Source organism: Canis aureus, chromosome 11 (genome assembly GCF_053574225.1).
Source record: "Canis aureus isolate CA01 chromosome 11, VMU_Caureus_v.1.0, whole genome shotgun sequence".
Classification (NCBI taxonomy): domain Eukaryota; kingdom Metazoa; phylum Chordata; class Mammalia; order Carnivora; family Canidae; genus Canis; species Canis aureus.
In genome coordinates this window covers 52,451,414-52,477,265 of record NC_135621.1, presented here as the reverse complement: position 1 = coordinate 52,477,265, position 25,852 = coordinate 52,451,414, and the positions used below count along the sequence as shown (strand labels likewise).

General features: G+C 48.8%; 1 protein-coding gene and 1 non-coding gene across 3 annotated transcripts in view; one reads left to right on the top strand and one right to left on the bottom strand.

The window, feature by feature from the left end:
- Window positions 1-25,852, top strand: part of KCNK12 (potassium two pore domain channel subfamily K member 12) — a 65,923-nt gene that overhangs the window by 22,064 nt on the left and 18,007 nt on the right. The gene's annotated exons all lie outside the window — the stretch shown is intronic.
- On the bottom strand, window positions 10,083-10,201 carry LOC144324444 (U5 spliceosomal RNA). The gene has a single exon (XR_013389952.1). It is a non-coding gene; the product is annotated as a U5 spliceosomal RNA (small nuclear RNA).

Below are 25,852 nucleotides of genomic sequence, written 5' to 3'. Positions count from 1 at the left end.
GTTAAAAGTACCTAGGAAGCTTTTTAACGTCCTAATGTCCAACTATCACCCTACCCCCACCATCCAACTGTATGATATTTTCTAGGGGTACGGCATAGGAATGAGTATCTTGTTAAATCCTTAGGGAACTCCAGTGTGCAGCCAAGGGAATGATCATGGGACTCAGAAGTGATCTGAAGACTGAGCCTTAGTGGTCCAAAGGCTGAAGGAGTGGCTTAGCTAGGAGAACTGACAGAAGGAGGTCACAGGCTTTCTGTGAATGTCTGAACTGTGGCTGTCCATTCATATTTAAGAATATCTGACTGCATGAGTGGGGCTTGTAGGCTCACATTTCTCTTTAGGTCAGTGGGTGAGCAGCCAGCCATTATCTTTATGGTATTGCCCTCACCCAAGCCTTTTCAGGGTTCTTTGGGAATCCTTCCTCTCCTTCCCCTGTTCAGCCACACCCACCTTCATCTGCTGTCACCTTCCAGGAGTATGTTGAGATTCCTCATCCACTAGAAGGATTTTCCTCCCCATTTTCAGTGTTGTTCCTGCTTTATTCCCTTCTGTCTATCCCTTCACTGTCATTTTTAACAAGGTCTTAGAGGGAGAGGGGATCAATCCAGGTGATTAGGTGATCATCTTAAAAATAGAAGTCTCCAAACCTTTTTAAAGGTGGGATCATTTTAAATATTTTTAATAATAAATATTTACATTTATTTAGAATATTTTCACAGAACCCATATGATAGAAATATTTCTTGTAGAACCCATATGATAGAAGTTACATATACTTACAGTATCCATTAATTAATAGGGAAAATACATATTGACAAAATCCTCTGAATTAATTCAATACCACTTTTAAATGTATTCGTGGTTTTACTTCACATGTATTTGGAAAATAATAGCACAAGCATGTAGGGGAAAGTTATTATGGCTGAGAACAATGCTCAGTGAACAGATTCAGACGCCTTTGCAATAAATGCAGAGTTGTGGGAATCCAAGCCAGATAACTGGGACCCACAGCTCTAGGCTCTGGAAGCCCTTAGAAGTTTCTGACAGGGGAGGGGCTGTTCCTCTGGTCCTGGGGCACCCATGAGCAGGTTTCATTTACAGTTTTTCCCTGTCCATAGCTGTCTCTCTCTGGGAGTTTAATGTGGGTGGGTTCCTCCCCAAGAGAACACGTAGATAATGCCAGCTGGCCTCCTGAGCCAATTATTTACTCAAAGAAAACAAAGGAACAAAATTTAGTCTGGGAATTTTATTCTGCCACCTTTCTCTTCTCCATTCTTCCTCATCTTCTATCTTTAGAAATTCTGTTCTTTGTTCTCAAACAGCACAAATGGTCAACATTTCCAAGCCCTATGCTAAGTGCTTTACATACTTTATTTCATTTAATCCTCATCACGGTCCTATGGAAACAGGTGCAATCCCTATCCTCACTTTACAGATGAGAAAACTGAAGCAAAGAGAAGTTAAAGGGCTTTCAAAGAGCTATAAAGTGACAAAAGGGAGACTCTGACCCTGGGTTCCTTCCTCTGCAGATAGCCCACCACCCACCCCACCCTGCCTGCAAAGCTGGTGCTGCCAGAATGGTGGAGGACATAAAAGGGACTTAGTAAGTGACTGAACTGGGGATAGACATGGAGCTGAATCCAGGCCTCCCAAAGGGCCCATCCTCTGGTGGCAGCCTGCCTGGTATCTTCCAGACTTCTAGAAACTGGCCACAGCCTCTCCAAGCTTCTTTGCTTCTCCTTGCTCTGCCCTCAGCTCTAGTCAAATGACCTGGCACCCCTCCGTTCTTTTTTTTTTTTTTTTTTTTTTTGTAAGACTATTTATTCATGTGAGAGAGAGAGAGAGTCAGAAACACAGGCAGAGGGAGAAGCAGGCTCCATGCAGGGAGCCTGACCTGGGACTCAATCCCGGGTCTCCAGGATCACACCCTGGGCTGAAGGCAGCGCTAAACCACTGAGCCACCCAGGCTGCCCTCCCTCCATTCTTTATTATGAAATTACCACTGCCCTGAAAGCCCTCTCCTATCCTCCCCCTTCACATCTCCAAAACCCACACAGCATTCAAAGGCCTCTTCCTCAGCAGAGCCCACCCTTGTAGTTCAGACTCCACTGACCCTCCTTCTTCGTTTCACTCCTGTCGGTGACTCTCTGACCACACAGGTATGACTTCCCTCCCTGCCAGCCGGTTAGACCTTGCCTTTAAAAAATAATGACATAGTTTTTAACCCATTAAAATCATATATGCTCATTGTTGAACATTTGATAAATGGAGAAGCACAAAGAAGTGAAAGAAAAGAAATTTCCAAAAAAAAAAAAAAAAAAAAAGAAAAGAAATTTCCAATATTTCTATCACTAAAATAGAACTTCAAGAGAGATTTGCCTTTGAGTCTTTTTCTGGAGAAAAATTTGAGGTCTTACCTTATTGATACATAATATAGAAATAAACTTTTTAAAAGCATGCCTGTTGTTGGATGCATAGTAGTATTCTTTGGAGAGGATGTGCTGTAGCTTGTCAGAAGCATGAATGCCTCCCCCACAAGACCTAGGCCAGGGACTCTCCCCCTCCTCCCAGGAGGACCCTGGTGAAGACCATGTGAGTGAGTAATCGGGTTGTCTGGGGGGTGGAAAGAGGGTGTGTTATGTTTGGTGCGTGGTACGTGTTAGCTACAGGGGGGCCATTTAGGAGGCTGGAAAATTAGAATGCTCATGCTGAGCCCACGTCTGCCAACAAAGGGCATTTAAAACAAATCCCATGAAATTATAGCTTTTGCAATCTATGAGTTATTCAGACAGAAAAGTACATGGGACTGATACGTTTTAGTGAAAACCCTGGGAACAATGATGCTGGCTATCTCAAGGACCTGGTAAAGTGTCGTATGAAAGAGAAAGGCTTTCCCAGATGCTGACCCCAGGCTGCAATCCACAATCCCTGTCATTCAGAGCTGGTAAGGCATAAGTCCTACACGCAGAGGCCAGGGCTTCCCTGGGCTACGAGGCCTCGCTGAAGAACACGCTGAAATGATACAAAGAGCTAATGTGACAAGAATCCCTTTGGTCTGGCTTTATCCCCGTGATACCCTGTGTGTGTATTGAGAGGGAACTGGGGGGACAAGACAGGGAAATAGGAGTACCTAGCATGTCTGTGTGTCTGTCCTCTGGGTAGAGGTCTGTCTTCGCTCTCCTCTGAGACAGTAGAGTCAGACCAAAAGAGAGGTGAAATTGGTGGCTGTGTTTCTAGAATGTTGCTTGGCATTTTGTGCCCACCAAGAGCTGAGGGAAGGCAGGCCCTGGGGACTCAGTGCCACATCTGAGGACCCCTGCTCCTAGAAGCAGTGATGGGCATCCTCTTGGCTCCTTGGTGGAAAGAGCCCCTGATCTCCTCTCATCAGTAATAGAAAGAGCTAGACGAATTGAATCTGAGTAGATGACGCCTCACTGTGTGGCAGAGATGAGAAATAGACTGTAAAGATGGCACACTTCTTTTATAGACCTTCAGAATCATAGTAGCAGAGAGGAGGAGGGAATGACCCATCCCCAAGCCCCAGTCGCTGGCCTGGCTCCCAGAGGGCTCATCCAGGGGCAGTGTCCAGGGCCACGTAACCATGGTGATCCCCGCTCTGCCCTTCCTACCAAAGAGCCAACAGAACACACGCCTGAGGGAATACACCCCATTGTCTTCTGGGACAGGAACACCTAGCTTCTGATGAGTTTCTGCTCTGAAAGCCTAGGACAGCGTTGTCAAAGACCCAAAAAGAGGGTTGGGTCAGCCACTGTGGGATCACAGACCTGAATTCTGACACCCACCTCCACCACTTTCTTGCCACAGTCCATGCCTGTCTGAACCTCAGACTGTGTATCTAAAAACAGGGTACTCCCACCCACCTCAGATGGTTGGGAGGAAAGGTAAATAAACTGTATGTGAAAATGACCTTTTACAGCCATAAACCCCCAGAGAAACCAAGTGGAAACCAAGAGGAAAGTGACACAGAGTAGTGATGAGAGCTAAACAACGTGGTTGTCATCTGTGCTTGTGGTGGTGGCTGTGGTTGTGACAGGTTCTGTGATCCAGTGCTCTGGCAGGTCCCTTTTTCACAGTCACACTGACACACCTGCTCAAGGAAATTAAAAGTTCCCACCTCAAATAGTCCCTTTAAATGTGCATGTCTGTGTGCAGACTGACCCCCATGTATTAAGCCACCCAGAATTATAAAGGGAAACCCTCTAGCCAGCACTGAAAACCTGTAAGCCCATCTGCATCTTTCCTTGCTTTCTATAGTGGCCTGCGCTGGCTCCCTGCATCCTTGAATTCTCTGCAGGTAGCAGAAGCCTGGGCACCCTCACCTGGCTTGGGTACCCCCATCACACTCCTACCTGGGCTGGGGACTTCCAGGGTCACAATGTGGCAGTGATTTCTCTGGTAAGAAATCTGAGTGACAGCCAGTCCTGCTGGAAATTCTCATTGGCTCCTTGGAGGCCAGGCAAGCTTTAAAATCCCTGAACAATCCCAGAGTGGCTGGGCCCCACTCCCAGGAGACCATCCTCTCAGAGCTGCCAGGAAGGGGAGCAAGAAGAAAGGATGAGCGGCAAAAGCACTTTACAGTTTATGAAGGTATAAGTCTAGACCAATTTTTTAAACCCAAACACCTTCTCACTCTGTTTATTGAGCACCTACTGGACACCCCGTATCATGCTGAATCTGAGTGAGACTAGGATGAAGATTGGTTTGCAAAGGCAGGAATCTTTGGGCTGTGCACATTCTGGAGAGCCTGAGAGAAGCAGTCAGCTTCTCTGCAATCTGCCTGTGTTCCAGGAAGACCAGACTTCGGCCCCTGAGCCCAAGCCTGGTGTGGGGGTGAGGAAAGCTGGCATCACAGAGAGTCTGGAGGGAGGTGGCACCTGACAACCATGGGGCCTGACAGTGTGGGCCCGGCTGGAGGAAGCCAGCAGGCCTGACGGAAGCAGCTGGTTCCTTGGCTGCCCTCATCTCGCCTGGGAGGTTATTGCTCTGGGTATAAACAGTCCCCTGCAGTTAGCAGGATAAATATAAACACAGCCTCCTGATCAGGGCTCAGAAACTAAGCTGTGCATTTGAGCTCCCTGCTGCCACCACTGCTGTAAAAACCCAGGATGAGCAAGGGTGCAGTGATGCAGGGCTTTTGCAGCCTTGCACATGGGCTCCAGCAGCCAGCGTGGGCTGTCACAACAAAACACCACGAACTGGGTGGCTCATCTTCTCATGGCTGTGGAGGCCAACAGTCCATGATCAAGGTGTCCTCAGGGGTGGTTTCTTTTGAGGCCTCTTTCCTTGACATGTAGGCGGTGGCTGTCTTCTTTATGTGTCCTCACGTGGTCCTGCCTCAGTATGTGGGTCCTAATCTCTTCTTATAAGGACCTCAGTCCTGTTTAGGATCTACTTACATGGTCTCATTTTTCCTTAGTTTCCTTTTTAAAGGCTCTATGAACAAAGACAGTCATGTTCTGGGGAACTGGAAGGGTTAGTTAGGCTTCAACATAAGAATTAGGGAAGTGAGAGGTCATCGAGGTCATCCCCCTGCCTTCAGAGTGAAACCTGTCAGAGCCTTCCTTGGTGAAAGAGTTGGTCTGCATTTTAAAGACCACCCACTCTAGAGAAAGATCCCGTGTATTTGGTGGGCTTGCTGTGACTTGAAGATTTCTAGAAACTGTTGCTGCTTATTAGATATAACTAAAAGCTAGCTTCTTTTACATAGTGTGAATGAACTTTGCAGTAAAACTAGAAGAAACTAAGCTGTGAGCTCTAATAGGGCAGGGTGGTACCCCAGCACAGTGCTTGCACAGAGCAGGTGCTCAGCAGGTCTTGTGGACAAGAGGAAGATGACAATGAGGGAAGCAGGGAGGGAGGGGTGAAAAGGGCTAAAAAATGATTTAAGATTGATGAGTTGTCCCAGGCCCTGGGATACAGTCCTACAGCCACTTGTCACTGCACTGCCTCCAAGCTTCCCCTCAGTGGGCACACTAGGCACTCAGGAAAGGAAGCAAGTGGACAGGTCTCCCAAGCAAACCAACACTTCAGATCCTAAAGCCAAGGAGAAGCAACTCTGATGGACCTTTTTTAAGATTTATTTATTTGTATTTATTTATATGTATTTCTGGGAGGGCCAGAAAGAGAAGGAGAGAATCCTCAAGCAGACTCCCTGCCGAGTGCATAGCACGATGTGGGACTCAATCCTAGGACCCCAAGATCATGACCTGAGCCAAAATCAAAAGTCAGAAGCCCAACCAACTATGCCACCGAGGTGGCCCTCATGGATCTTTAGTCAGGGATGTGGGCAATGATTTTTTTCTTTCGTTTTGAAGAAACAGACCTGGTCTTCCTAAAGTCAGGCAGTAAAACATTAAATCATTTCTGAAAGCATCTCTATGGGAAGCAAAGATGGTATGGTCCACGGTAGCTGTTTTTTGATGACTTGACTTAGTGGAGAGATGGCATCTAGAGACCCCACAGGAGGGGGTTTGCTGCTCAGAACCTCCAGGCTCTTGTCCAAGCCTCTAATGAGGTGAGCCTCTGTCTTCCCACTTCCTAAGATAGACACTAAGCCCCTTGGCACAGTGAACACACCTCATGGCTGGCACACAGTAGGCACATCATAATGTTATAGAAGAGGGAGGCCAGGTGAGTGCACGTGTAAGTGAGGAAGTAGAATGGTCTGAAATGCCTGTGTCCCCCTAACGTTCATATGTTGAGATCTGATCCCTAAGATGGTGCTATTAGGTAGCCGGGCTTCTGAGAGGTGATTAGGTGCTAAGGGTGGCAGCCTCATAATGGAATTAGTGACTTTATTTTTTAAGATTTTATTTATTCATGAGAGACACAGAGAGATGGCAGAGACATAGGCAGAAGGAGAAGCAAGCTCCAAGGGAACCTAATGCAGGACTCAATCCCAGGACCCTGGGATCATGCCCTGAGCTGAAAGCAGATGCTCAACCACTGAGCCACCCAGGTGTCCCAAGGGATTAGTGAATTTATAAAAAAGATCCCAGAGAGATCTCTCACCCCTTCCCTCATAAATGCAGACCAATGGCACCTGTGAGGCAGGAAGAGGGCTCTCACCAGACATCAAATTGCTGGCACCTTCATCTTAGACATCCCAGTCTCCAGCTCTGTGAGGAATAAATGTCTGTCATTTATGAGCCACCAGTATATAGGATTGTGTTATAGAAGCTCAAACAGACTAAGACAAGGAGTGAATGCCTAAAAGCAACATCTGACACCTGAAATTTTAGGAGCATTTGTTTGTCTTTCTTCCAAGGTAGAGGTCTGCCCAGCTAGGAACTCCTCCCTCACTGCCCTTGCCAGGTGTGTCACCTTGACAGTGAAGACACAGACTGATGTTCACTCTGCTGAGTCCAAGAGCCACCCTGCACAGGACTGCTATCTCCACCTGACAGACAAGACAGACATGGCAGGTGGCTCCGAGTGAGTGCGGACCGAGGTACAATCTGAATCTGATTCCAGGGCCCGGGAATTTAACCGTCCTCTTCAGATACTTGAACAAGCTACTCCACCTCCCCGCCTGGTCTGCTCGGGCTGCCATGACCAATACACCAGAGACTGAGTGGCTTAAACAGTATCTATTTCTCATGGCTCTGACTAGTCCACTTCCTGGCTAGGAAGTCCACGATCAGGGTGTCAGCAGATTCGGTGTCTGGTGAGCGCCCAGTTCCTGGTTCATAGGTAACACCTGTTCCCTGTATCCCCATATGATGGCAGAGACAAGGGAGCTCGTGTGCAGGCACTGAGCCCATTCATAGGTTAGAGGGCTTCTCCCTCTAACCTATCACCTCTCAAAGGCCTTACCTCCTAATGCCATCACCTCACGGTGATGCATTAACATTAAGACCATCCATTAAGGCAAACATTAAGACCATAATACTCCCGGGGATCCCTGGGTGGCTCAGCAGTTTAGCGCCTGCCTTTGGCCCAGGGGCAATCCTGGAGTCCTGAGATCGAGTCACACGTCAGGCTCCCTGCATGGAGCCTGCTTCTCCCTCTGCCTGTGTCTCTGCTTTTCTGTGTGTCTGTCATGAATAAATAAGTAAAATCTTAAAATAAAAATAAAAACATTAAAAAAAAAAAAAAGACCATAATACTCCCTGAGGTAAAGTAAGTGAAGCACCTGTCTTGGCCCTGAGCCTTGCCAGGTCAGGGTGTCCTAGCCTTCCTCCCCTAAGCTGCTTCAAAGGCAGGCTCCTCCGCTGTGTCCATGTCCTCCCCTACCGGAGCTTTGCCCCTGCAGCCTGGAATTCATGAAGCCCTATCCCCTCATTTCATGCCTACAGCCAGTTTCTCCCAGTTGCCAAATCCCAGGGGACCTGTCAGGTTTCTATCTGGTTAGATCCTTCTAGAAGTCTCTGACCTCTTACTCCCTCATCCATGCTTCTCAAGCCCTTTGTCTGTTCTAGCTTTGGTGACTTTGTCCTCTCCTGCTTTTGTTTCCTCCCTTTGGCCTCCCCTTACCTAGGCTCCTCCTGGCTACTGTCCTGCTTGGGGCCACCCCCACCTGTTCGGTGTTGCAGCCTCTGAACTGGACTCCTAGATCCCGACTCTTCAGGCTGTGCTCAACACAGCAGCCAGAGAGACTGGCTTTATTATTATTACTGTCATGTAAAAATTGTAATAGCTTGGAGCGCCTGGGTGGCTCAGTCGGTTAAGCATCTGCCTTTGGCTCAGGTCATGATCCTGGGGTTGTAAGATCAAGCCCCACTTGGAGCCCCACACTGTGTGGAGTCTGGGATTCTATCTCTCCCTCTCCCTATGCTCCTCCCCCCACGCTCCCCCACCCTAATTGTGCTCATGCACACATACTCTCAAATAAACAAATTAGGGACACCTGGGTGGCTCAGTGGTTGAGTGCCTGCCCTTGGTTCAGGGCGTGATCCCAGGGTCCGGGATCGAGTCCTGCATCAGGTTCCTTGTGGGGACCCTGCTTCTCCCTCTACCTGTGTCTCTCATGGATAAATAAAGTCTTTAAAAAAATTGATCAAATAAAACATAAAAATTTGCTCTGTACACTGAGCAACCAATGGTTGTTCTTATCTTAATTCCTTCTAAAATAGCATGTGATCTGCTGATAGAGATAAAAGGTAGTTATCAGTTATATTCAGCATTTCTGCTGTCTCTTGAAATCTACTTGAATAGTTATTCTACTTCTTCCACTTTTTTAAAGAGCAGTAGCTTATCTGTTTATCCCTCATGCTAAAATCAAATGAGAGTGACAGCTTCTCTTCTGTTCTGGGGCATCTGTGTGAGTTAGACTTTGCCCTGAGAGGGTGAATGAGAGATTTGCTGACTAATCCCTCTGTCTAGTATTTTCTTTCTTTCTCCTGCTCTCCTCCTCCTCCTCCACCTCCAGCTCCTGCCGCAGGGCCTTTGCTCTGGCTGCTGACTGGCCTGGAACACTCTTACCCCAGACATCACTTCTTCCAGTGCTTCACCAAATGTTACTTCCTTAGTGAGGCCTGCCCTGGCTCACCCCACTTCATGCTGCAGCATGCGCTCTCCCAGCCCATGGCACCCTCACCCCCTTAGCCAGCTCTAGTTTTTCCTTTTCTTCATGGTATCAACTATTTTCCAATACAATTTACTTGCACATTGTTTGTAGTTTATTATCCATTTCCCAAACTGAAATATAAGCCCTGTGAGGGAAAGGAACTATTTAAATTACTGATGAATCCCAATGGCCTAGTCTAACACCTGGCACACAGTAGGTCCTCAGATATCTGTTAAGTGCATGAAAGCTCCTTCACGGGCTCCTCTTCTCCCCTTTAAATGCCAGGGTTCCCCAGAGGCCCTCATTCTCATACTGTATACGCTCCCTAAGAAGTCTAATCCATATGACCCCTGAATCCATTTCCCAACCTCCACCTGCTTGGCTAAGACATGTTTACTACTCAGTCAGCGGCACCTCCTCTGGGAAGCCCCCTAGGCCTCTTCTCTTATTTCCTAGCTTCTTGTGATGTCTCTCATACTCCCAGGGTCTCAGGGTCATTCTTTTGAGAACAGGGGCCTTATCTCATTCATTTCTATTTATACTTTTTTTTTTAAAGCCTCACACAAAGTAAGGCCTCAAAAAAAATTAGTCTAAGACTCAGAGTTGTTTCTCTCCATGGAAATCCTTAGTAAAAGGCGAAAGATTTATTCAATCTGAAGAGAAACCAGAGTCTATTTATACATTTTAATTTCATTTATTTATTTAGTAATCTCTGTGCCCAACAGGGGGCTTGAACTCACGACCTCAAGATCAAGAGTTGCATATATTCTACTGACTGAGCCAGCCACATACACCTATTTATAAATTTTTTTAAAGAGATTTATTTATTCATGAGAGACACAGAGAGAGAGAGGCAGAGACACAGACAGAGGTAGAAGCAGGCTCCCCGCAGGGAGCCCAATGCAGGACCAGGACCGATCCTGGATTCCCGGATCACACCCTAAGCCAAAGGCAGACACTCAACCACTGAGCCACCCAGGTGTTCCCACCTATTTATAAATTAAAAAAAAAAAAAAAAAATCATTGTTAGGGGCAGCCGAGGTGGCTCAGCTGTTTAGCGCCACCTTCAGCCCAGGGCGTGATCCTGGAGACCCGGGATTGAGTCCCATGTCGGGCTCCCTGCATGGAGCCTGCTTCTCCCTCTACCTGTGTCTCTGCCTCTCTCTCTCTGTGTGTCTCATGAATAAATAAATAAAATCTTAAAAAAAAGAAAAAAAATCATTGTTAGGGGAAAGGTTATGATTTCAAAAGTAGTAACTAACAATCCCATTTGTACCAGAGGAAATGTGAAATATTTACAAAAGCATACAGAAGAAAATTAAAATGAAAATCACCCATATTTCTACAATCGAGAGATGCGTTCCACTTGAATCAAATACACGTGCAGGCACACACACATGTGCATATATATATACACATATATATACTTACATGTTTTTTAATAAACTGAAGGACTTAGAAGGAATTTCTTTTAAAAAATGAATGGCATCCGATAAAATGCTGTTATGGAATGCTGAGTGCAGAACCATTCTGAGAAAGACAGGAGCAGCCCCTGTGAGCTGAGAGCAGGCCTGTGCTCACATCTAGGCGGGGGTGTTCAGACACAGAACATAAGCAATTCCACGGGACACCGACTTCAGGCAAGGCTACCTGATGACCACAGCGGAGTAAGATAAAAAGAAGACCACTCACCCACAGTCATGTCTGAACACAGACTACATAAAGAACATCCTCCAAGCCACCAACATGACCAAACACCCCCCCTGGTTGCTATGAATGACTGCTGCTGCTTTACCAACCACAGCTATGGCATTGCTCCAGTATTCCCACCTTATAGGTAGCAGTTATTAAAATGTCCAATCCTAGGGGCGCCTGGGTGGGTCAGTTGGTTAAGCGTCTGCCTTTGGCTCAGGTCATGGTCTCAGGGTCCTTGGATCCAGCCCCACATTGGCTCCGAACTCAGTCTCTTCCTCTGCCCTCCCCCCACTAGTGCTCTCTCTCGAGTGCTCTATCTCAAATAAATAAAATCTTTAAAATGTTCAATCCTAGAATTATCCCTGCTCCCTGGCAGCATCTAATCCAGAGCAAAGCCTTGCTTCCTTGAGCAACCCTCCAAATCACCTAACCCAAGCCCAAATCCTAACTCAGTCCTTTCTGATACTTGCTGGCCGAGACGCCCCACAGCTCCCCATGGTGTACATCTCCCTTGTGGCAGTGAGTCGGTAAACTCAATTTTGTGTGTCTCCTGGTATGCTCCTGGTAGCCTCTGGCTGCAGAGCCCGGACGATACAGTCCGTCACAGTGTGCTGTCCCCTGCCCCGGCCCAGCACATAGCAGATTTCCAAAAACATGTTAGATAAGTTCAAACTCAGATGGAAACCATGTTTGTGGGACAGTCCTTGCTGGTGACCACTAGATAAGTTGTCATTTTCTGTGAATGGGGGTGGGGGGCTAAAGGCAAGCTGATGAGGAATGTGGGATTTGGGGTTGGGCAGACCTGAGCTGGAATCCCAGTCATGCCACTGTCTGTGACCCTCGACAAGGTCATTAACACCACCGAGCCCCAGCCTCCGTCTCCTGTCACTCAGGATCAGATGCACACTCATGCCACAGACCCGGGGTAGGCATTTTGGCCACGGTTCCCCATCATGGCATAGTTGTTTGCATGTTTCAGGGCACGATCACAGTGCATTCTCTGAGCCGGAGGCTGTGAGCTAGAGGCTGAGTCGGGCCTCGAGAGGGGGAATGGAAAGAGCCATGGGTGTGGGGTTTAGGACCTGTGTGCTGGTGTTCTTTTGTTCCATTACTTGACTTCTCTGACCTTGGTTTTCTCACCTGAATAAGGGCCAGAAGCACCTGCTCCAGGAGTTGCTCTGGGGGTACATCTGGGAAAGCACCAGCAGAATGCAGGGCACAGAGTAGGCCTCCATACCCAGTTCCTCAATCCCTCACCTCCTGTGAGCCCGCGGGCAACCACCCTTCCCTATAAGTGGCTGAAAGCAGAATGTGCGGTAGGAGCAGCCCTGCCCCATGTGGAGGAGGAGGTGCTCCTGACCCCTTAGCCTCAGTCCAGGCACCTCAAGTCCCATCCCTTCCGACATAGCCAGGCCCTAACAGAGACCCCCGTGCCAAGGTGCTGGGGCAGCCCCTCTAGCTTGTTTGCTGGTCCAGAGAGCAGAGGGCATGTCAGGGGGCGCCAGGGCAGACACAGGGTTCTGTGGGGACCCTCAAGTGCACTTCCCCCACTGCAGCTCCCAACAGTTGTCTGCATGATGTCTTTATCACTCCTCTGGAGCAGTTCACAGGCCTCCTCCTGTAAGGAGAGAGGGACAACTCCTCACACAGACCAGGGCCTTGAAGAGTTGCCCCGTGCACGGAGAGCCTGTCCCCAAGGGCTCAGAAGGTTCAGCTTCCCAGGCACTTGGCTCCCTTCCTGTGTCTCCCCTCACAGACACCCCCCTTCCAATGTGGCTTGCTGCTCCACAGGCAGGCATGAGGAACGGGAGGCACAGCTCCAGGGGCAGGAAAGCGGAATTGACTGAGAGGAGGTTGAACTGTCCGTGGGACAGCAAGACCCTGCTTTACGGGAACCCCCATGGGCTTCAAAACCTCTGCTCCTCGGGCTCCTGGGTGGCTCAGTGGTTGAGCGTTTGCCTTCGGCTCAGGGCATGATCCCGGGATCCTGGGATCGAGTCCTGCATCAGGTGCCCCACAGGGAGCCTGCTTCTCTCTCTGCCTATGTCTCTGCCTCTCTCTGTGTCTCTCATGAATAAAGAAAGAAATATCTTTTAAAAAAATAATAAAACCTCTGCTCCTGTTATGATAGAGGATTTGAGGCGACATGAGATTCAGTTGACATTGTAGTGACACTTCCAAGCAGGCGAGCTCACAAGCTCCTCCCCGAATGGCAGCCTCACCACAGCCCAGAGGTCCAAGAGCAAGGAGCGGGGCCAGGGCGGGCCTCAGGCTTTTCTCACGTTGCTGTGCCAACTCCAGCTCCTGCTGGCTAGTCCCATGTCCCATCCGGGACTCCCCTCACCTTGGATTCAGCTTCCCCCACAATCCTGGGCGGAGGCTAGGGCTCTGCTCTTTTGGGACAGTGGGGGGCAGGAGGGGCAGTGATCTCATCCTTGAAAAGGATTAGTCATCAGAGAGGCAGGGACAGATCTGGGGGGCAGGACGGAGGATGGGCTCCATGTAAATGACTCATCTTCCCGCCAGCTCCACAGGGCCCGGGTTTGACAGCTGCTCCCCGGGAGAGGTTGTTAAGCAGGAGCTACCCGGAGGCAGGAGTAGTTAACTGGCTTTTAATAACTCATTTTGCTGAATGATTTCTGGTGAGGAGAGAAAACCTTAATCCCACAGAAGTAGCACAGAGTAGGAGGAGGTTCCAAGCAGCCCCGCTGGCCAGGAAAACCGTGCCAGGGTTCAAAACCAGTTCTTGGGGTCACCTGCCCATTGCTCACAGTTTACCAAAACTTTTCTCATGTGAAACATCGCTAGCCTGCAGCCTGGGGGGTTCAGTCTTTTCTTTAGCTCTCTGCTCTCTCAGCCACCCCCACCTTCTCTCCTCAAACAAAGGCCATCCCAAAGGCCCCCCTACAACAAGCCAAAAGCAAACAGGAGAAGGAGGGGCCCGCGTTTTCCAGGTGCTTTGTCCTGAGTCACCAAGCATCCAGGGCGCACCCCACCCCATGCTCAGCTGCGGGGAGAAGGGAGCCAAGGGCTGCTGTCCTCGGAGCCGGCAATCTAGACAAATCCAAAGCACCCACCGATACAGAGGCCCACGGTCCCAGCTCCGCCACAGCAGCCCCGCTTTCCAGTGTCCCGCCCGCTGCCACTCCGCACCCCGGGATGGGGGGAGGCGGTGCCGGCCTCCAGCTGGGCCCCCACCCGGCTCAGGGGCCAGGGCCTGCAGCAGGTCCTGAGCAGATGCCGCCACTCACCTGCAGCTGCCCCCAAACCGAGGCCCAGTGAGGTGAAAGCAGTCAGGAGAGTCGGTCTCGCGGGTGTAGACGGGCAGCCCTTCCTGGCTGCCCCCTGGCTTGCACCTTTCACCTGATGCCCCCGAGCAGCGACGGAGCCCTGCTGTCTGCCAGTTAACCTGCTGCTTTGGGGGCACTCCGTGGTCCCAGGCAGGCGGGCCGCAGGCCACTGTGAGCCGGAGAAGTAACACGTCCACGCGCCCCATCGGCAAGGGAGGCAAGAGCCTGACGCCGGCCTCTGCTCCCAGTCTGCTCTCAGCTCTCCAAGAAAGGTGGCCTTGGCCCTTCCCATGCCTGCCTTGGGAAAGAACAGGAATGGGGACTCGCCAGTTTTGTCCTCTGCAGCCTGTAAGTTTGTCCCTGTTGCTGGGGGTCAGGCTGAGATGCTGGAGAAGCTTCTAGCGGTGCCCTTGAGAGGTGTTTCTAGAGGCCTCACTCCATGATGCTCCCGTAAATTCAGCCTGAGAACGAGGTGGAGGGCAAGTTCTCCCTCATGGCCCTCTTCCCGCCTCCACAGGGTCGCGCTCACTCTCGAGTGCATGCTTTTCTCAAAGCCAGGCCTCTACGTCCTCCCTCTCGAATCCCCACCCACCCTTCTGGACAAATAGGCCTCCTGGTGTCTCACCCAGACCGGCCACCCCGAGGACCTCAGTGTGGGCTCTGACCCCGGTGGGCGCCAGGTGGGTGCGCCTGTGCACTGGGGGCAGCTTTAAGTCTCCCAGGTGCTTCTCTTGCACAACAGGGAGCGAAGAGCTGCTGCGGCTCCGACCTTCTCTTCCTTCCAAACCCCGTGCACTTGACTCTATCACATCGCAAGCTCCTTCCTCTGCTTTCAGACCCTGGCTCTGCCTCTTGTGTGATCTGGGCAAGTTATTTAACTTCAGGGTCCTTATCTGTTCAGTGTGACCGTATTTGCTAATCTTGCAAATGGGGATGATGTTAACCTTCCACTGTGGCTCATCCCATCTGAGATTTAAAATGCACCATCGATTATAAATGCACCACTATTGTGTACCATGAAGAATTTAAAATGTTGCCGAATAAACTATGTCAGGTCATTATCCTAAGAAGCATCCTGATTTCAGGGATGTTAAAATGCAAGGGAAAAAAAAAAAAAGCTGTGACTTAGAATGAATAAAACCCAGTGCCTCACGGGGTCATGGTGAGGATGAAATGCATGGATATACACGAAGTCTTGGTCCAGGACCTGGAAGTGGTGATGGCCTCAGTACATGTCAACTATTATTAGGCTCAACCACCTTTTTATTCCTCACTGAATGCTTTAGTGACTTTTCCTGTCCATTCTTTCAGCCTGGAGCTCTCCTAGTAAGTCCAGGGCTTACCCAGGCCTGTTGGCTGTCTCCCCTTATTCCCCCGCAACCAACCCAGGGTAGTGACTTAGAGCAGCATGAGTCAGTGTCTTGACTCTAACCACAGAGCAGCCTAATGGCAGTTCAACCCTCCACCCTACATCCCACCTCAAATATTCCACTGCTCCCTGCTGGGAGAGGGAGGGCCATGGGAAGGCCTGACTGCTAGCCTGGCCTTGGGCAAGGCCCAGACTCCAGTGAGCTTCAGGCTCCTTGATTATTAAAGTGAGGCTGTTAATCCTTCCTCCAGCCAGTCAGGAAGGATCAAATGAGATTGAATGTGTTGGGAAAGGCTTCCCAGAGAACTGTGCCAAGCAAACAAGTGGAGCCATGGGTAGGGTCACCAGATTGAGCAAATAAAAATACAGGACACTCAATTATATTTGGATTTCAGATAAATAATTAATCCTTTTTTTAAGATTTGATTTTGACATAATCTCTACACCCAGCATGGGGCTTGAACTCACAACCTTGAGATCAAGAGTTGCACACTGTAGCAACTGAGCCAGCCAGGTGCCCCTAATATATAACCCTTAAAGAACATTTTTTATTTTATTATTATTTTTTAGTAACCTCTGCCCAACGTGGGGCTCAAACTCACAACCCTGAGATCAAGAGTCACATGCTCTTCTGATTGAGCCAGCCAAGTGCTCAATAATGAATCATTGGGACATGCTTATACTAAAAAATGATTTGATATTTAACTAGGAGTTCTGTATTTTATCTGGCAACCCTAATGTGGCTTTGCCCATCCCTGCCTGTTGACTCCACACCTCTGCTTTCCACTATCTCGGATAGTTAACTCTTACCCTTGAGAGGTTCTTGAAATTTTTACTTTCAATCATTCAGTCAACAAATAACTATCATTGCCTACTTCACATAAGATTCCCTTGTTCACTGTAGAGCATGGAAAGATTAATAGTAAGTCTTTATTAAGGGCTTACTAATGTGCTAGGCATTAAATACTTTGCATATATTAACTCAATACAAGAAATGATCGAGGTAGTTATGTTACCTGCATTTTACCGATAAGGGCTTTGAGGCACAGAGAGGTTAATGAATTTGTTCAAAGACACATAGCCAGGGGGTGGTGGAGCTAGGGTTCAAACCTGAGCAGCAGAGTTCCAAATAGCCAGTATAATGTGACCTCAGCTGCAAGGGATTCCCATCTCACTGTGGAGACAGGCCCCCGAAGGTAATTAGTCTCATAAGTCATTTATGCTTGCTACTAAAAATAAAATTCAGTGACCATCTGCAGCGGCATCACCTGAAGCCAGGTTACAAATGCAGAATTGGGAGCCCTGCCCCAGAATCCAACAAGATCCCCAGATGGGTCCTAGGCAATCTAGTTTGAGAATCACTGCTCCAAACAAGCAGGGGGAGAGTCTATTTATTCACTCGACAAGCTTAGCTCAAGCACGTTCTGCACACCAGAGGCTATTCTAGGCACTGCATTGTCACGGTGACTATTGGAAAATGTGGGTACTCATAAGCGTTTTTTAAAATATCTCATCCTTAAGTCTTCGTGAGGATAGACTGCAGCATTTCCCAAAGTTTATTCTTTGAAACACTCAGGTCACCTGAGGCAGTTAAATACAATCTGAGGTCAGATTAGTATGGGGAACACTGGTTAGTGTTAGCACAGCCCCCTCGGATTCATAAATCACACAATAAGTGCTCTGAAAAGTCCTGCCATAAATAAACTTGTTTCACGTTCATCCATCATTTTTTTTTTTTAATTTTGAGAATTCTACTCACCTCCACCTTCTCCCCACCACCAGTAAGTCTATTTTATCATCACGAGAAGCACACGTTGGTATTGCAGTTTACAAAGAAGGTTCACGTTGGGAGGCTGACATTTTATAGATGAAGAAATTGGGGCTCAGAGAAGTTAGTGGTAGTGACTTGCTTCACTCTTGGCCCATAGAGGCCACAACGGAGGTCCAACCTTTGAGTTCAAGTCTGGTGATATTTCCTGGACGCTGAGCTGTTTACCCTGGTGCTCCAACACCAGTTGGAGTGTGTTGGGGTGTATGTCATGGAAGGTGTAAGCAGGAGAAGGGGTTTATGAGCCCAAGAATTGAAAGTCCAGAGGTAGGTCGGGGAGCATGGCCAGTTTGATGTCACAGCTCACTGGGGTCATGAAGCTTCATTCTTTCAGGCTACCTCCACTCGCCTCCTGCAGCATCAGCTTCATCTAAGGCTGGCTCCACCTCATGGCCACAGAAGGCTGCCAACTACTCTTGGGGCTACTTCTGCTCCCTCCACATTCAGAGCAGCTCTAAATGACAATCTTTTAACCCAAAAACCATCAGAGAAACTCTTTCATCTGATTTGCCTGAATGGGATCACATGCCCATTCCTGCACCAATCTCTGTAGCCATAAAAATGCCCTGCACTGATTGATTTAGGTCTATCCATCCTTGAGCCAATCCCAGTAAGGGAACTGGTCATTTCCATTGGCCTAGCCTGCACCTGGATGCAGGTCAGTTCTTCAAGTGGCCTGGCTGCCTCACATAGGAGTGGGGGGTAGGAGATGTTGTTAAGGAAATAGCTACACCATCATCCACAAGTGTTTTGGGCCACTTGAAATTAAATCAATAATATACACTTTAAATATCTTACAATTTTGTATATTAATTATACCTCAGTAAGGCCAAATTTTTAAGAGAAATTTAAATCAAAATATTTGAAATTAGTGGTGCCTGGGTGGCTCAGTGGTTGAGCATCTATCTGCCTTTGGCTCGGGTTATGATCCTAGGGTCCTGGGATCGAGTCCCACATCGGGCTCCCTGCAGGAAGCATGCTTCTCCCTCTGCCTATGTCTCTGCCTCTCTCTGTGTGTCTCTCATGAATAAATGAATAAAATCTTTAAAAAAAATTTGAAATTGGGCAGATTCCAAACAGTAGGATATCCAAGGGCTACCTTAGAACATTGTTTCTTTTTTTTCTTTTTTTAAGATTTTCTTTATTTATTCATGAGAGACAAAGAGGGAGAGGTAGAAACATAGGGCAGAGGGAGAAGCAGGCTCCCTGTGGGGAGCCTTGATGTGGGACTTGCTCCCAGGAATCTGGGATCACACCCTGATCCAAAAGCAGCCACTCAAGCACTGAGCCTTCCTGGTGTCCTTATAACATTGTTTCTTAAAGAACAGGCTTCAGCCTGTCTGCATCAGAATCATCAGGGAAGAGCAGCCCGGGTGGCTCAGCGGTTTAGCACTGCCTTCAGCCCAGGGCATGATCCTGGAGACCTGGGATCGATTCCCACGTCAGGCTCCATGCAGGGAGCCTCTCCCTGTGTCTCTGCCCCTCTGTGTCTCTCATGAATAAATAACTCTTTTTTAAAAAATCATCAGGGAACATTTGTTTAAATGCAGATTCCTGGGTCCTCTTCTTGACCCACTAAATAAACCTCTGGAGCGGGACCTGCCTTAGAATCGGCATTTTATTAGCACCACACTAACCAACTGAGTTAACTGGTCTCTGCTTTGGAATCTGCATTTTAATCATACAACCTAGTTTCTTGGATCAGCCCTGATTTACACCTGCTGTCCTGGGGTAGTTATTACTAGTGACCCTTTTACTCTCAAAAGTATACTGGGTTGGACTATAAATTATATCTCCCCTTCCCCAAGGTGACACTGTAGAGCCAGAAGAATAATGTCCCCCAGGTGAAGAGCAAAGACTTGCCATGCCATCCGACCGGCACTGTGGAAAGGGCTTCAGGGTCAGCTCAGCAGCTTACAAACTGTAACTCATCCGACTACCTTCACCTCCCTTAGCCCATGTCACAGGGTGGTTGGGGGAACCGGACGAGAGAACATGTGTCCAGTGTCCAGCACAGAGGCTGCCCAGCGCCCAATACAGATCAGCCTCCTTGAGCTGAACTCCAGAGGCCCTGTCACCAGGGCCCCATTTGCGAGGGCGGTACCAGACAGGCTGTGGGAATGAGCTTCACAGCTTTTGTCAAAGTGGCATAATAAAGCCCCCAAGTGTCTGCTCTTTGCAAACTGGGATGGCAGATCAATTGTGGCATAAACAAAACAGCAGGCTTGGTGCGAACCTGGGGACAGATTACGCCTCTGCAGGGTGTGATTGGGGGAAGGAAGAGACTCTCGGGGTGGCTGGGTTTGCCTTTTCTCTGGCTGAAGCTTTAAGGCCCCTCTCCGCAGCCGGCCTGGCTCCCCACAGATTGCAGGAGCGTGGGGGACTACTCATCCCCTCTGGGAAGCACCTGGCTAGATAGCAGTGCCAGGCACAGACAGCCCGCCCCTCGGCCCTCAGCAAAAAGCCTGACCCTAAGGCTTGGGGGGCCCCCCAGAGCTCTGAGCCTTTGGGGGTGCGTGGGGAAGGAGGATAAACTGTCACCTCTGCCCTATTTCCTGAGCTGAGCAGACGGGTCCTCTGTAGGAAAGCAAGAGGTGTGGTGAGCACAGAGCCAGACCACAGGACTAGGGCTGGTGAGAGGGACACTGCACAGGGTGCCCCCTGTGCTGTCAGAAACGCTCCTGACCTGCATGTCCCCTTCATTCTGGGAGGATAGTACCACAGCCAGTCAAGCATTTGGCACCACTTTGGGCCCGTGCTCATGGCCATAAGGAGACCCCAGAACAAGTCCTGGCCCAGCCTATTTGTGCGGGCATCAGGGAAAAGCTGTGCCCTGGCCCAGGGGTGAGCCTGCGGCAGCAGAGAAATAAAAATCAGTACAAAATCTCTAAGAATACAGCCCAGATACTATGAGGGCAGCTGGTTTTCCACCTGTCTGGCTTCCACCGTATCCCCGAGCCCAGCACAAAGCCTGCCAAGCTGTGTTTGCTGAAGGAGTGGGCGGATGTTGGTCTTCCAGCAGTGTATCTAGTGGTGTGCCTTGCAGAGGCCCTGGGAGAAGGCCACACTCCTTTGGGAAAGGAGAATAGTTGGTGGGGAAACATGTCTCATTCTCAGTCCCATCTTCAAGGGAAGAGATATATCCTCAACAAGAGACCCAGCTCTAGGGATACCCGGGGGGCTCACTCGGTTAAGGGTCTGCCTTCAGCTCAGGCAGGTCATGATCTTGGAGTCCTAGGAGAGAGCCCCACATTGGGCTCCCTGCTCAGCGGGGAGTCTGCTTCTCCCTCTCCCTCTGTCCCTCCCCCCCACTCATGTTTTCTCTCTCTCAAATTAATAATCTTTTAAAAAACTAAAAATTTTAAATTTTTAAAAAGATTTTATCTATTTATTCATGACAGACACAGAGAGAGATAGAGAGAGAGAGAGAGAGAGAGTCAGAGACATAGGCAGAGGGAGAAGCAGGCTCCATGCAGGGAGTCCGACATGGGACTCGATCCCGGGAAGGGCTGAAGGCGGCACTAAACCGCTGAGCCACCCAGGCTGCCTTAAAAAATTTTTTCAAAAAGAAATCTAGCTCCAGAGGGGACCTAGGAAGCTAGACATAGGGGAGTTTGAAGGAATCTGGGGCTGCTCCTGATGGAGAGCACAGCCTTTGACTCAGGGCAGTTAGGTCAGGTAGGGGAGTCCTGTGAGGACCCCAAGGGGCAAATGAGTCCCCTGCCTGTGGGCAACCAGCCAGTCTGTTAGCCAAAAGTGGAGGTCCCCCCAGCATTGCATTCCACCTACTGTCCCTAACCAAGCCCCGGATCGTCTGGTTATACAGCCGTCTTATCTTCACTGTGCCACAAGAGGGGTGAAGAGTCCACCTTGATGGGAACCATAGAGGAGGAGCAGTGGCCCTTCTCCCCAGCAATGGTCAGCGGAAAGAGAGCCACGGGGGGAAAGAAGACTCTTGGGGGGCATGACAGAGGGTCAGCCTCCCCACGTGAGAGTGCTCTCTTGACTGCCAGATTGAAATTATGGAGGAGGAATTATTATAGGAGGAATGGAGGCCCCGCAGTGCCCTCAGAAGGCAGCGTGGGGTGGGGGGAAGGATGTGGACGGTGGACACTGGCACACCTGGGCTTCAGACTCACCTTACCCTTCCATGCTGTGGGGTCTTGGCACCACTCAACCCCTTGGTCCACGGCTTCCTGTCTGTTGAGTGGGGTGTGCCTCGCTCTGTGGGGCTGACACTGGAGGGGCAGGGGTGGCGCCGGCCTTCCCCCCAGCAAGGGAATCTAGGTAGAATCAGTTTATTCAATGGGCTGACCCAGGGAAATGGTCTCGTCTTCATCTGCTGTCTTAAAAGACTTCCCTTTGGATCCCTTCACATCTTGGGCACATGCTAGAGTTTTCCAATTAGTTGTTATTTTAAATACCAGCAGTTTTAAAATTGAAACTCATCCTCAGATATCCAGTCTGATCTAAACTCAATCTTCAAGTTCACTTCTTTTTTTTTTTTTAAGATTTTATTTATTCATGAGAGATGTACAGAGAGAGAGAGGCAGAGAGACACAGGCAGAGGGAGAAGCAGGCTCCCTGCAGGGAGCCCAGTGTGGGACCCGATCCCGGGTCTCCAGGATCACGCCCTGAGCCCAAGGCAGATGCTCCACCACTGAGCCACCCAGGTGCCCCTTCAAGTTCACTTCTAATCAAAGCTCAGCCTCTCCCTTCTTGCAGTGCAGAAGGGGCAATCTGTGTTTGCTCTTGGTCTGACATCACTGGTGCCACTATAATCCTTTCTTAGCCATTGATAGTGGCTCTGCAATGGGCACTGTTGGGACAGCCATGCCCTTTCATGGGGCCCATTTATGGGTTTTTGGAGACCAGGCACAGGGACCACTGCCCTACACTGTTCCATCAGTGGATGTGCCCTCTCCATTCAACCTCCTGTGAGTACCTCGAATGCTTCCCAGCACCCCACCCCTTAGCCTCTTATTGCTGGGGCCCCTCCATCCAGCAGCAACCCTTTTGGGGAGAGTCCCTTCAGATCTGGCTGCCTTCTGCACATCCACTCGACCCTGTCACTCTCACTCCTTGATGCAACTAGCGTTAGAAGTGCAGGCTGCTCCCCTCTTCCCTGCCCCTGTCTGTGTGGGCTCCTCCAGCCAGCCTTCCATCCAAAGAAACTCTCCAGCAATCTTAGACTCTAGGAAATAACCTCTGGCTCTCTCAAAACTCTCACCATAGTCCATCCAGTGGAGTGGCCCTGGCTGGGCCTGCCTGTGTCTGCAGCTCTGCTAGCCTCTGGAAGTGAGCTCGCCAGCTCTCCTCCTCTGTCTGCAGCCTGGGGTGCTCTTAACTGCACCCCAACATGTGGCCTGGGGGTGGGTACAGGATGACACAGCTCTGCTACTTCGTGACCATCTCCCATTATCCCTGGATAATTTCTAGCCTTTCCATATAGCCTGGAGATGGGAGGGGTATGAGGTGCTAGTCACCAGACCCATTTTCATCTTCTAGTAATCCAGCATAGAGGCATCTAGAACTTCCCTTTCAAATATGGGATAACATACCACACATCACTCTTAGATTTGAAACTCCAGCTAAAAACCCTAAAGATTGGGAAAATCTCATTTGATGTTCTCTCAGGCAAGTGTTAATTTTCCAGACTCAGGACTTCCTGTTTCTTCCAGGATCTAGCAAAAGAATCCCTTACTAGAGGTGCTGTTTTTCCTCAGTGTGTAGAAGCAGTGTGGTGTAGAATAGTCTAAAGATCAGGCTAGAAGCCAGGACATATGTATGGTATCTGTCCCCAACAAGCTAGAGGTCATGTTCCCTCTGCCTCTGCCCCCTCACTTATATAGTGAGAGGTAGATCAGAATTAAGGTCCCTTACACTTAAGAGTCTAGTCTTTTTTTTTTTTTTTATCATGATAATACAAAAAGAAGCAAACTCAAAAACACACAGATAATTATACAACACCCATGTAACCACTACCAGATTAACAAAACATTTCCAGGCCCCCACAAGTCCCTGTATGCCCTCCCATTTATTACCCCTGTCACCCCCACAGGAAATTGCAATTGTGACTTTTATTGAAATTACTTCCCTTAAATAAGAACTTAAAAAGATGGAGGAGGGAGCACCTGGTTGGTTGTTAGGAGAGTATCAGACTCTTGATCTTGGGGTCATGAGTTCAAATCCTGAGTTGGTCGGGTATAGAGATTACTCAGATAAAAACTTTAAAAAAAATACTTCCTTGATTTTCCTTATAATTTGACCAACCAACAATGCATCCCTAAAAAATTTTTGCTTGGTTTTGAATTTTGGAAATGGACTAATACAGAAGGTGTTCTGTGTTCAGCTTCTGTAACATTTTTTGTTTTAAGATTTTATTTGAGAGAGCGCGTGAGAAAGAACACGAGCCTGGGGTAAGGAGAGGAAGAAGCAGGATTCCCACTGAGAAGGGAGCCTGATCCGGGGCTTAATCCCAGGATTCTAGGATCATGACCTGAGCTAAAGGCAGACACTTAAATGACTGAGCCACCCAGGCACCCTAACATTCTTTTTGTGAGATTCATTCATATTACAAGTAGTTGTAGTTTGTGCTTTCTCATTGCTGTCTAGTATTTCCTTGTATGAACAGACTGTGACTTAGTTATGTTGCTGGATATTTGGGTCATCGATCTAGGACTTTATATAAATGTGCACACAGACACACAAATACAAACACTTTCACTCCACATATAACCATATAGACTCAGAGCTAATTTCTTTGTGAACCCAAGAATGTGGGTTTGGCTTTATTTTTTTTGTAATTTTTTTTTTTTAGATTTTATTTATTTGAGAGAATGTTATGGGGGAAGGGGCAACGGGAGAGGGGTAGAGGGAAAGGGAGAAACAGACTCCTCACTGAGCAGGGAACCCCACAGGACTTGATCATGACCTGAGCCAAAGGCAGACACTTAATCAACTGAGCCACCCAGGTGCCCCTTGGGTTTGGCTTTAAAGTGTGGAAAAATCCCTCTATTAAATTGGCTACACTGCTCCTGTGGTTTTAGTTTAGTTTTGTTTTTTGGGTTTTTGTTGTTTTGTTTTTTTACTCTCCTGTGGCCAAAATCTGTATCTAGGGATATAATTCATCTTCTTCAACATGGGTATCATCATAAGCTTTTCTCCTAACTTAAATCATTAGACATAAGATGAGACTGTGGTCAGGCAATTGAGATTTCCTCCATGGAATCTAGAGAATGATTAGTATATAGGCTTAAGGAATTACCAAAAAAAAAAAATTTTTTTCCCCTGACTTTTTGAAGGAAAGAGTAAGCCACGTGAGACAAAACTCTCCTCCACCAGTTCCCAGGGCTGGCTTCACCCCACTAGTAGCACACAGGCAGCCTTCCTGACGTGGGGCATAAATTTAACAGTGATACCCCTGAACTTCTGCTGTGTAGGTGCTGAAAGGTGCCAGGGTGCTGTTCCGATTTGTGATCTACTTCCAGCTTGGACTCCCAAGTAGCAGTGAATCTTTGTGCCAAGAGATTAAACCCCTTCTATAACCAGAGTGAGGCAAACGTGGGTCCCACAAAGAGACCAGAGCTGGCAGTAGGCTGAGAGCTCAGGCGGGAAGGCCTAGCAAACTGGTGGGAAGCCAAGCTTTCTGCAGAAATCCATTGATAAAGAATCTCCCTTAAAGACTCTGCTTTGACCAAGTGGGTAAGTTAAGGCTTAATTATGAATTCAAACCACTAGGTAGCTGCCCCGGCACAGGGCAGGCCTCCCAGGACAAAAGTGAACCCCAACACAGGACAATATAGGACCCGCTGGGGCAAGAAGGGCAACAACCTTTCCTTTGGCCGCAAGTCTGAACAAGGGTGGTGACGGTCCTTGGGGGAGAAGGAACTGACGCTCCACAGCAGAGCCAGCTCACTCTCTGGAGGTTGCCTGCTCATTCTCAAACAATCTTTTTGTCAGATTCATAACCCCCCTTCCAGAGACCCTCACACATATCTGCCCAGACTGAACACACTCTACCTGGTCCCTAGGAATCTCAGTTAAAATGAAGCCTTTAGGGGATCCCTGGGTGGCTCAGCAGTTTAGTGCCTGCCTTCGGCACAGGGGGTGATCCTGGAGGTCCAGGATCCAGTCCCACGT